The sequence below is a fragment of the Somniosus microcephalus genome, chromosome 20, assembly GCF_052327205.1.
Source record: "Somniosus microcephalus isolate GS21.2 chromosome 20, FLI_Smic_1.0, whole genome shotgun sequence".
Lineage (NCBI taxonomy): Eukaryota > Metazoa > Chordata > Chondrichthyes > Squaliformes > Somniosidae > Somniosus > Somniosus microcephalus.
The window spans coordinates 11,455,146-11,466,070 of record NC_141006.1 but is presented as its reverse complement, the minus strand read 5'-3'; positions in this window follow the sequence as shown (position 1 = coordinate 11,466,070).

Sequence of the window (10,925 nt, the reverse complement as noted above, 5' to 3'; positions counted from 1 at the left end):
AACGGCCAGGTGGAAAGGGAGAATGCGACGGTCTGGAAGGCAGTCCTTTTAAACTTAAAATCTAAGGACCTTCCGACCTCCCGCTGGCAGGAGGTCCTCCCTGCGGCGCTCCATTCCATTCGGTCGCTGCTCTGTACAGCCACCAATGCCACTCCTCACGAGAGAATGTTCTCCTTCCCCAGGAAGTCCACGTCGGGGATTTCGCTGCCAACATGGCTGACTTCTCCAGGACCCGTCCTACTGCGGAAGCACGTGAGGACCCATAAGGCGGACCCCCTGGTCGAGAGGGTGAGCCTCCTCCATGCCAACCCGCAGTATGCTTACGTGGTGTACCCGGACGGGTGGGAGGACACAGTCTCCATTCGAGACCTTGCACCTGCGGGTGCTCCTGAAACACCCTCTTCGCCACCCACCGCTACTCATGCCTATCCCCAGGACACAGTCCCCGCACGAGACCTCGCACCTTCGGGTGCCTCTGAGAGACCACCATCGCTACCTCCCATTACCCGCGCTCCGACCCCTGTAGACGGCATGCAGCAGCCCCAGGGCCCGCCACCGGCTACACCTCCTCTGAACGAGACACCGGGTTCAACGTTGGATGCTGCACCATCACCGCCGCTACTGCGACGCTCAGGACGGCTTACAAGGCCTCCTGATAGGCTTCAGTACACAAACTTTTAGTGCACTTCACCCCGCCGGACTCAATTCTAAACAAGGGGTGAATGTGGTAAACCACTGTTGTTAGTATTGTTGTTCACTGTTGTTCACTGTTGTTCACTCTTGCACATTGTTGTACTTGTCTGTGCATGCCTCAGCTGACTCCGCCCCTGGCTCCACCCTCATGGCCGGGTATAAAGGTGACTGCTCGGCAGCCCCCTGCCCTTTTGGATACCAGGCAACCACGAGAGGCATGCTCTGTTCTTTGGTAATAAAAGCCTGTTTGTTACTCTCTCTCAACTTCCAGTCTTTTGTAGTAATTGATAGCGCATCAGCTGGGTCGGCTACTGCGACACACCCTCTCCCCTCCGCTACCGTCGTCGTCTCGTCTCGATGGGTTCTCCTCTTCTTCTCCCTCGGGCGGTCGTCGGCGGTAACGTTATGTCGATGAGACGATTAGCAGTTTTTACTGCTTAGATTTTACTACCCATCCTTCAAACACCAGCATATTCGTTATGGCGTGGACACCTGCGTTTATTTGCAGTGTTCAACAAGATACTTGTCTTCACCGTCCTTAAGGACTTTCTTCCCCAAGCGTCAGCTTATAACTAGGCGCTTGGTTTAAATTATCGATACATTTTTCGCTGCCCTGCTCTGTCCTTATCGAGTTATTATCGTCTTCATCATCTCCACTCGTCTCATCTCGTCGGACTACTATACGAGTCCTGGGCTACCTGCTCAACTTCGTCTCGCCCCTTTTTGCGGCCTGGGCGTCCTGGATGGCTGTGGACTTGGGCCTCGCTCCCCTTCCTAGCAGTTGGTATGGTGTCTTTGGCTACTGAAAATCTGCTCCGGGGAGAGAGAAACCCGCCACGAGGCCAGGGCACGAGTACGAGCGGCAGCCCAAGAGGCCGGAGCCACGAGAGCAGGATCAAGGGCATGAGCAAGAGAGAGAGATCGCTACCCAGGGCCTTCAGTTATGCCTTTTTGAAAAATCCTTATCTCTGCGCCAAATCAGGATAGTTCTTTGTCTTAAATTTGGTGGGCTAGTTTAAACAATGGTAGCAATCTATACTGACGGTTTTTTAGATGGCCGGTAATCGCATCTACCGGTCCAATAATTGACTTGTATTGCCCTGAAAGTTCTTTGATGGGCTTGTCCAGCCTCGATGGCTGTGTTAAATCTGTTTCCAATTATGCATGCAGACTGTTTGATGGCTTTAACTATAGGCCTCACTGAATTTAGATCTGTCTCCAATTCAGTCTAATACATAATTCAAAGTCCTGTCTCGTTCCAAAATACAAAGTTTCTCTTCACAGAAAGCCTGCAGCCTTAGTTTTGATTTCTCCCAAGCTGTCTGCGCTGCAGAATCCATTTTGCAACCCCACAGGCTTTCTGCCACGAGGCACGGACGCCATCTTGGGCACCCTTTTCAATTTAAAAATGTCCATGCAGGGTCCCTTTTATTAATAATAACCTTTGGGGAGATGCAGAAATTTTGCAAATCTTACAGGGGAACTTAAAAAAGAAATTAGGAGAGCGAAGAGGGGGCATGAAAAAACACTGGCGGGCAAAATAAAGGAAAATCCCAAGGTGTTTTAAAAGTATATTAAGGGCAAGAGGATAACCAGGGAAAGAGTAGAGCCCATTAGGGACCAAAGTGGCAATCCGTGTGTAGAGCCGGAAGGTGCAGGTGGGGTTTTAAATGAATATTTTGCATCTGTGTTCACTATGGAGAAGGACGATGTAGGCATAGAAATCAGGCAGGGGGATTGTGATATACTTGAATAAATTAGTATTGAGAGGGAGGAGGTACTAGTGGTTTTAGCGTGCTTAAAAGTGGATAAATCCCCAGGCCCAGATGAGATGTATCTCAGGCTGCTGTGTGAGGCAAGGGAGGAGATTGCAAGGGCTCTGACACAAATTTTCAGAACCTCTCTGGCCACAGGGGAGGTGCCAGAGGACCGGAGAACAGCTAACATAGTACCATTATTCAAGAAGGGTAGTAGGGATAAACCAGGGAATTACAGGCCAGTGAGCCTAACATCAGTGGTAGAGAAATTATTGGAAAAAATTCTGAGGGACAGAATTAGTCTCCACTTGGAGAGGCAAGGATTAATCAAGAATAGTCAGCATGGCTTTGTCGGGGGTAGATCATGTCTAACCAATTTGATTGAATTTTTTGAGGGGCTGTCTAGGAGGATGAGTTGATGTAGTCTACATGGACTTCAGTAAGGCTTTTGACAAAGTTCCACATGGGATACTGGTCAAAAAGGTAAGAGCACATGGGATCCAGGGCAATTTGGCACATTGGATCCAAAAATGGCTTAGTGGCAGGAGGCAGAGGGTGATGGTCGAAGGTTGTTTTTGTGACTGGAAGCCTGTGTCCAGTGGTGTATCGCAGGGATCGGTGCTGGGTCCTTTGCTGTTTGTAGTGTACATTAATGATTTAGATATGAATGTAGGAGGTATGATCAGGATGTTTCTATTTCATTAAATATATTCAAGAAGGAGTTAGATATATTTCTTAAGGCTAAAGGGATCAAGGGATATGGGGAGAAAGCAGGGACAGGGTACTGAATTTGGATGATCAGCCATGATCTCATTAAATGGCGCAGCAGGCTCGAGGGGCCAAATGGCCTAATCCTGCTCCTATCTTCTATGTTTCTTCTATGATCAGTAAGTTTGCAGATGACACGAAAATTGGTGGAGTGGTAAATAGTGAGGAGGGAAGCCTCAGGCTACAGGTCAATATAGACAGGTTGGTTAGATGGGCAGAACAGTGGTAAATGGAATTTAACCCTGAAAAGTGTGAGGTGATGCATTTTGGGAGGACTAACAAGGCAAGGAGATACAAAATGAATGGTAGGACCCTATGTAGGACAGAGGATCAGAGGGACCTTGGTGTACATGTACATACATCCCTGAAGGCAGCAGGACAGGTAGGTAAGGTGGTTAAAAAGGCATATGGGATACTTGCCTTCATTAGCCGAGGCATAGAATATAAGAGCAAGGAGGTTATGATGGAGCTGTACAAAACGCTAGTTAGGCCACAGCTGGAATACTGTGTGCAGTTCTGGTCGCCACACTATAGAAAGGATGTGATTGCATTGGAGAGGGTGCAGAGGAGATTCACCAGGATGTTACCTGGGCTGGAGCGCTTCAGCTATGAAGCGAGACTGGACAGGCTGGGGTTGTTTTCCTTAGAGCAGAGAAGGCTGAGGGGGGACCTGATTGAGGTGTTCAAAATTATATGGGGCATAGATAGGGTAGATAGAAAGGAACTTTTCCCCTTAGCAGAGGGGTCAATAACCAGGGGGCATAGTTTCAGCAGGAGGTTAGAGGGGATTTGAGGGAAAACTTTTTCACCAGAGGGCGGTTGGAATCTGGAACTCACTGCCTGAAAGGGTGGTAGAGGCAGGAACCCTCACAACATTCAAGAAGCATTTAGATGAGCACTTGAAACGCCATAGCATACAAGGCTATGGACCAAGTGCTGGAAAATGGGATTAGAATAGACAGGGCTTGATGGCCAGTGCAGACACGATGGGCCGAAGGGCCTCTTTCTGTGCTGTATAACTATATGACTCTATGGGGGAGAAATTCGGTTGGCAGCGCCTCCAATTAGCGCCTAAAGAGGCCGAGAAGTGGGGCGGTAGCCAATTTTCGGCCGGGCGCAGTGAACCCAGCGCCTCCTCCCATATTGAGTGGGCATTTTGCGCCGGCGCTAAACCTTAGCGCCCGCTCGCGGGCGCAGGCAGATCATGACGTCATTTCAGTGTGCAACACCTTTTGGGCGCCCCGGACCGGAAATTCAGTGTTGCGCCCCTCCGTTCCGCCTGGCGCTAATAAGGACTGCTTAACTGGAACGTTCCCCAGTTGCTCTCGGGCTAGGGGGGCGCTCTTTAAAGGGGACTGCACTGGTATAAAAGCGGCAGCCAGTTTGGGAGCACAACTTCCTCGAGACTTTCACAGAGTTGCTGAGCTGCACTCTGAGAGCCATTGCACCAGTGAGCCAGCGCTGGCCAGAGGAACTTCAGCCTACTGACCATCACCTTGCAGCTGGTGAGCATCACAATGTTTACAATTTCTTGTGCGCTATTACTATGGGGGCTGTATTGGAGGGGAACGTCCTGCTGCTGAACCATCTGGAAAGGGCACAGGGACGCAGGGAGAGAGGGGCAGGAATGGCCAGACGGAGGAGGGCCAACAGACGTCGCCACACCAGACCTTACGCTGCCAGGGTTTTCCGACAGCAGTTCTCTTACTTGAACATGTCAGAGGAGCAGTGTCTTAGAAGGCTGCGCTTCAGAAAGGAGGTGGTGACTGAGCTGTGCCACCTGCTTCAGCCAGATCTGCAGCCTCAGATAAGGTGCAGGACCTCTCTGTCGGTGGCTGTCAAGATGACTGTTGCCCTGAATTTCTATGCGAGCGGCTCCTTCCAGGCCGCAACTGGGGACATCACAAACATATCGCAGTTTGCGGTGCATTGCTGCATCCGTCAAGTAACAGATGCCCTATTTAAAAGGAGGCGGCAGTACATCTCCTTCCCTATGACACTGGAGAAGCAGCGGAAGCATGCAGAGGGCTTCGCAGCAATAGCGAACTTCCCCATGGTGCAGGGCGCCATTGACTGCACACATGTGGCTTTGCGGGCGCCTGTTTTGAATCTGGAGGAGTTCCGCAACCGCAAGGGGTTCCATTCCTTGAATGCTCAGCTGGTCTGTGACCACCGACAGCTGATCCTCGCAGTCAATGCGCAGTTCCCTGGCAGCAGCCACGACGCCTTCATCCTGCGCCAGACTTCAGTTGCAGGCCTTTGAGGCCCCGGCTCACCCAGGAGGCTGGCTTCTCAGTGACAAGGGCTATCCTCTGTGCCCATGGCTGATGACGCCGCTCCATTCGCCCAGCACTTCTGCTGAAGAGCGCTTCAATGCGAGCCATCAGGCGACGAGGAACATTGTGGAGCACACAATCGGTGTGCTGAAGCAGCGGTTCCGCTGTATGGACCATTCCGGAGGCGCCTTGCAGTACTCACCAGAGCGAGTCTCCCACTTCGTCGTAGTCTGTTGCATGCTGCATAACCTCGCCATCCTACGCACCCAGCCAATGCCACCAGCCATTGAAGCACCAGCGGAGGAGGAGGAGGAGGACCAAGACGGGAGGGAGGTACAAACTGGAAGGGCCGTCCGTCAGAGGCTGATAACAAGCCGCTTCTAGGCCCCTCTGACGGAATGCTTGGTGCCATTCGATGAGGAGGAAGGGAACTGTCCGGATAACCCAAAGCCTATGAAGGGCAGTGAATGTAAATATCAGACATGGCCAATGGAAATAAAAAAAGTTGTTTATTTTGCGAAATGTGCTTCCTTCCAACATGACAAAGCAATGGCTACAGAAAGCAAAACTAACACACCAACACATAAGTGACTCGCACACCCGGGAGACTATTCAAAACATTACTAACATTCAGACCAGCATTCACGGCCTTGATTTCTACAAAAAAGACATCTCAGCTGCAGCTTCTACTCTTTCCCCCTTGATGGTGATCTGCTTCTCTTGCGAGATCGGCCCCCTCCCTCCCTGCAGCTCCTCCGTAATGGGACCCCAGTGGCTGCATCAAGGCTGGGGGAGGCCTGCTGGCTGTCCGAAAGCGCAGATGCCCCTGAGGGACGTCCTGGATGGACTCTGGGCTTGGAGGACCCGGATGCTGACTGCTCCAACTGTGCATGGGTGGAAGCAGTCTGTCCTGCAGGTGGTGGGAGCTGCAGTGGAGTCGTGCCAGCGGTGGCATCAGGAATTCTGACATCCTGAGAGCGGACAGCAGCTCCCTGGTCGACCGACACACTGGCACTCTGACGGGGCAGCACCGCAGCATGTGCACCAATCGGCTGGTCCACAGATTGATGCCCTGCTGTGGTGCTGCAAGGGCCCCGGGTAATCCCGCCTGATCCAGCGAGGGTGGCAGCAGTCATTGGTTGCGTGGCCTCAATATGCGTCTGCATGAGACCAGCGAGTGACTGCGTGGCAGCACTCAGCACTGGCGTGGCAGGTGCCAGTGCTTCAGTGAAGCCCTGGACAGTCCTTTCCAGTGCTTCGGTGAAGCCCTGGACAGTCCTTTCCAGTGCTTCACTGAAGGCCGGGACAGTCCTTTCCAGTGCTTCGGTGAAGCCCTGGACAGTCCTTTCCAGTGCTGCCCCGAAGCCGTGGACAGTCCTTTCCAGTGCTGCCCCAAAGTCCTGCGCACTCTTTGCCTGTGCTGCCCCGAAGTCCTGCGCACTCTTTGCCTGTGCTGCCCCGAGGTCCTGCGCACTCCTTGCCTGTGCTGCCCCGAAGTCTTGCACACTCCTTGCCAGTGTCTCGATGGATTCAGGCATCCTTGCCACTGTTAAGTATGTGTATTGTATTGAACAATTAACACAAAGACTTAAACGTATAACTCAAACAGGTCTTTACTGGTTGGAGGTAGGGACTGCACGTAGGTCTTTACTTCATGCCCACAGGCGGGAACTGAGGGGAGATCAGTACCCACAGTACTATTTATACCCCTATGGCCAGGAGTGGTACTGCGTATCACTACGCCCTACAAGTAGCGCAGTCCTGTCCATAGGTTCAAAGTAGCACACATATTACATACACAACATTCCTCCCTTCTTAGCTTTACAGTCATCTCCCCATTTAACATAACGTAATAACATATATACATATATAACTTCAGGTTTACATAACAGAATAACATAGATACATAGATAACTTCATGTCAAAACAGATCACAGATTCAGTCTCTGCGGAAAACAGTTCACAGATTCAATCTCTGTGGTGTAGTCGGTTCACGTTGCTGGAGTGACTCATTCAATAGTCCTTCCATGGATTTAACAGTTTGAACTTCCGAACTGAATTGGCTCCGTTCGGAGGGACCACGTGTGTGATCTGGTAGAGGTAATAATGGTTCAGATGGGTCATCTTCTGTTTCGACTTTTCCTTTTCTGCTTCTTGGAGACTCTCTGGGCTCCACTGTCAGCTGCCAGCTGCATGCGCAGTTCCTCCTCCTCTTCCTCCTTTTTCCGTAGTAGAGCCACCTTCTCCCGATGTTCCGTAGACTTTCGGTGCTCCTCCATGATTTCTGTATGGTGGGAGTCGAAGTTACAAGTTGGGCAGGACAGGACATAGTAATATTCAGTGTCGTCCTGATCTAGGCCAGCGAGAGGGTCTTCTATTTCCTCCATACCCAGCTCGGCGTTAGCCAGCTTTTGTTCCAAGTCCAGACATCTTTCCTGAAGAGACTTCTTCATGCGTACCTCTTCATCCAGCTTTTTCTGGGCTTTCAGCAAGTCGTTTACTAATGACCTCATTTGAGATTTTACTACTTCAACTTCTTTTGGAGATTGATTGATCGGACTATTCAATCCCTCTACCGGAGCAGCTGTTTCAGCGGTCTGTTGTTCTACGTTGACGTGAGTCAGCGTACTTTTGGCATCCAAGGGCTGCTCTGTTGCAGTCATCTCAGTCTGTGTTGCCACCTCAGCTCTTCCAATAACCTTTGAGAGCTCCGAACCCCTTTCGTTTGAATATTGAAGTTCGTGTTCAAGTTTTTCCCATTTCAGAGTCCTGTCCTTCAGCATATGCAGGAGTTGGCTGACCGTTAACTCCTCTGACATCAGACGTTTTGTGTGCTCCTGCTCCATTTTCTCCATCAGCTGCTTCTGTTGTCTTTCCAGATTCTCCAACTCTATATCAAAGAACTCTTTCGTTGCATTCAACTCTTGCTCAAAATGGCGAAGCATTTGTTCTAATTGCTGTTGTAGTTTGAAATGGAGTTGAGTTCGAGCCCGGTGTCCCTCAGAAATGGGCACATCAGTAGACTTGCCAGACTCAGAATCCACAGTTAAACTATGTTGTTGTTGCTCAGTGGAATTCTGTGCTGAAACTTTGTCTTTTGCACCTGAGTTGGGCTTACCATCATCCGTTCCAGAGTCTGGGCCGACTATCTTCACCGAGTTCTCACTCGTTATTGTTTGTAGGAAATGCCAGTCCATATTCATTTTCCTAATCCACTCCCGTCCTAGTAGTGGAGGACCTCCTTCAGATATCACATATAAGTCCATTATTTGACTGTCTTCGCCCTTGTGGACCACTGCAACCTCTATTTTCCCGATGGGGTACACTCTTTGCCCCGTGTATGTTTTCAATATAATCCCCGTATCCTGTAGGGGAATATGTTGGAATAACTTTCCGTAATCTTTCTTATTTATGACCGTCAATGCCGATCCAGTGTCCAATTCCAGTTTTACTTGGACTCCTTCTATCTGAAGAGTGACCCAAATTGTCTGGAGGTCTGCACCCTTACCAGCGTTGAGTACTCTTAAGCTAGCCAGTTCATTACAGCTTAAGCTAGCCAGTTCATTACTGCTAGCGTTTGAATCGGACTCCTGTTCGGTCACCTTGTGTACCTTTGCGTATTTTCCTTGCGGTGACTTCTTGTTGCTGGTCTTCTTCCCTGGCCTGCATACTCTAGCTATATGTCCAAGCCTACCACAAGTTCTACATTCTTGGTTTTTAAACCAACACTGGTTCTGATCATGCGTTGTCTTTCCACAATGATAACATTTGCCAGACCTCACACCCAATTTGTGTGCACTGAGCTCCGGTGACCGTAGCTGCATTACTGCCGTGCCTCTCGCTGCGGCTTTGTGTGCTGCTGCCATAGTGACCGCCTTCTCAAGCGTCAGCTCATTCTCCTCGAGCAGTCGCTTTTGTGTATCCTGTTTAAATAAACCACACACAAATTTGTCTCGTAGTGCATCTGTCAGTCCCGTTCCAAACTGGCAATATTACGCTAATTTACGCAATTCCAGCAAATATTCAGCATTGCTTTCATGCTGTAGCTGCCTTCTGTCATAAAATTTAAATCGTTCCGCTAGCATCAGCGGCGTGGGGTTTAGATGATCTTTCAGGACAGTAACAATCTCATCGAACGTCTTATCCGCCGGTTCATCTGGTGATAACAGGTGTTTCAATTGCCCGTATGTCTTCGCACCCATTAAATTTAATAATGTTAGAGCTTTATCTTGGTCACGAATTTTATTGGCCTTACAATAATTTTTTACTCTTTCAACATATATGGCCCAATCTTCGAGGTCACTATCAAAGGTGCTAATATTCCCGTGTTTAGGCATTGTAGATTTGCAATTTCTCAGATTTTATTTTGTTTACTTGTTATCAAAGATGGCGGCTTCCCGCTCTTGCCGTCGTCCTCTGCCCACAAAATGGCGGTTTTCCCGCGCTTGGCGGTCTTCACCCGTTCCCCGACGCCGTCTCCCTTCAGCCCCCGAGTGCGGCCCTTATCTTCGCCGCGATCGCCCGAGTGCGGCCCTTATCAGCGGATGCGATCGCTGGATCGCGAAGTGGCTCCCGACCGAAGCGGCTCTCGGCCCTTATCTTCTGTGCGATCGATAGCCCGCGCTGTGCACCGCGGCTCTCGCACCTTGAGCTTCTGCAGCCGCCGCGCCTTTCAGTCCGAGTGCGGCCCTTATCTTTGGTCCCGATCGCTGGCCCGCGCTGCGCCTCGCACTTGAAGCGGCTCCCGGGCTCTGGCTCACCCACTCGCGTGGCTCTTGCTCGCTCCCTCCCGGGCTCTGGCTTACCCACGAGGTTATGGAGGCTTCAGGGTCCTAATGCCTGTCGCTTCCAGTCACTGGAAGCTGTCAGGATTTCTGCTGCCCTTCAGTTTTGAGTGGGGTGTTGAGGATTGAAACCTCTCTTCAACGTCCTGTCTTTGGACGAAGCCGCCGTGGAATAACTGCCGCAGGGTTCGAACCGACTCGTCGCCAGTGTTAAGTATGTGTATTGTATTGAACAATTAACACAAAGACTTAAACGTATAACTCAAACAGGTCTTTACTGGTTGGAGGTAGGGACTGCACGTAGGTCTTTACTTCATGCCCACAGGCGGGAACCGAGGGGAGATCAGTACCGACAGTACTATTTATACCCCTATGGCCAGGAGTGGTACTGCGTATCACTACGCCCTACAAGTAGTGCAGTCCTGTCCATAGGTTCAAAGTAGCACACATATTACATACACAACAGCCACTGCAGCCATGAGCACAGTGTACCTGAGCCGAGCCTGGGCACTCATTTCTGTGAGGGGACGCACCTCTTCTGCGCTCTGTGCAGCAGTACTCGCGGCCTGACTCGCCCTCCGGGGAGACGACACCCGAGTTTCCCTACCCCCCTTGCGTTGCTGCAGCCCGCTGGTTCCTGGAACTGC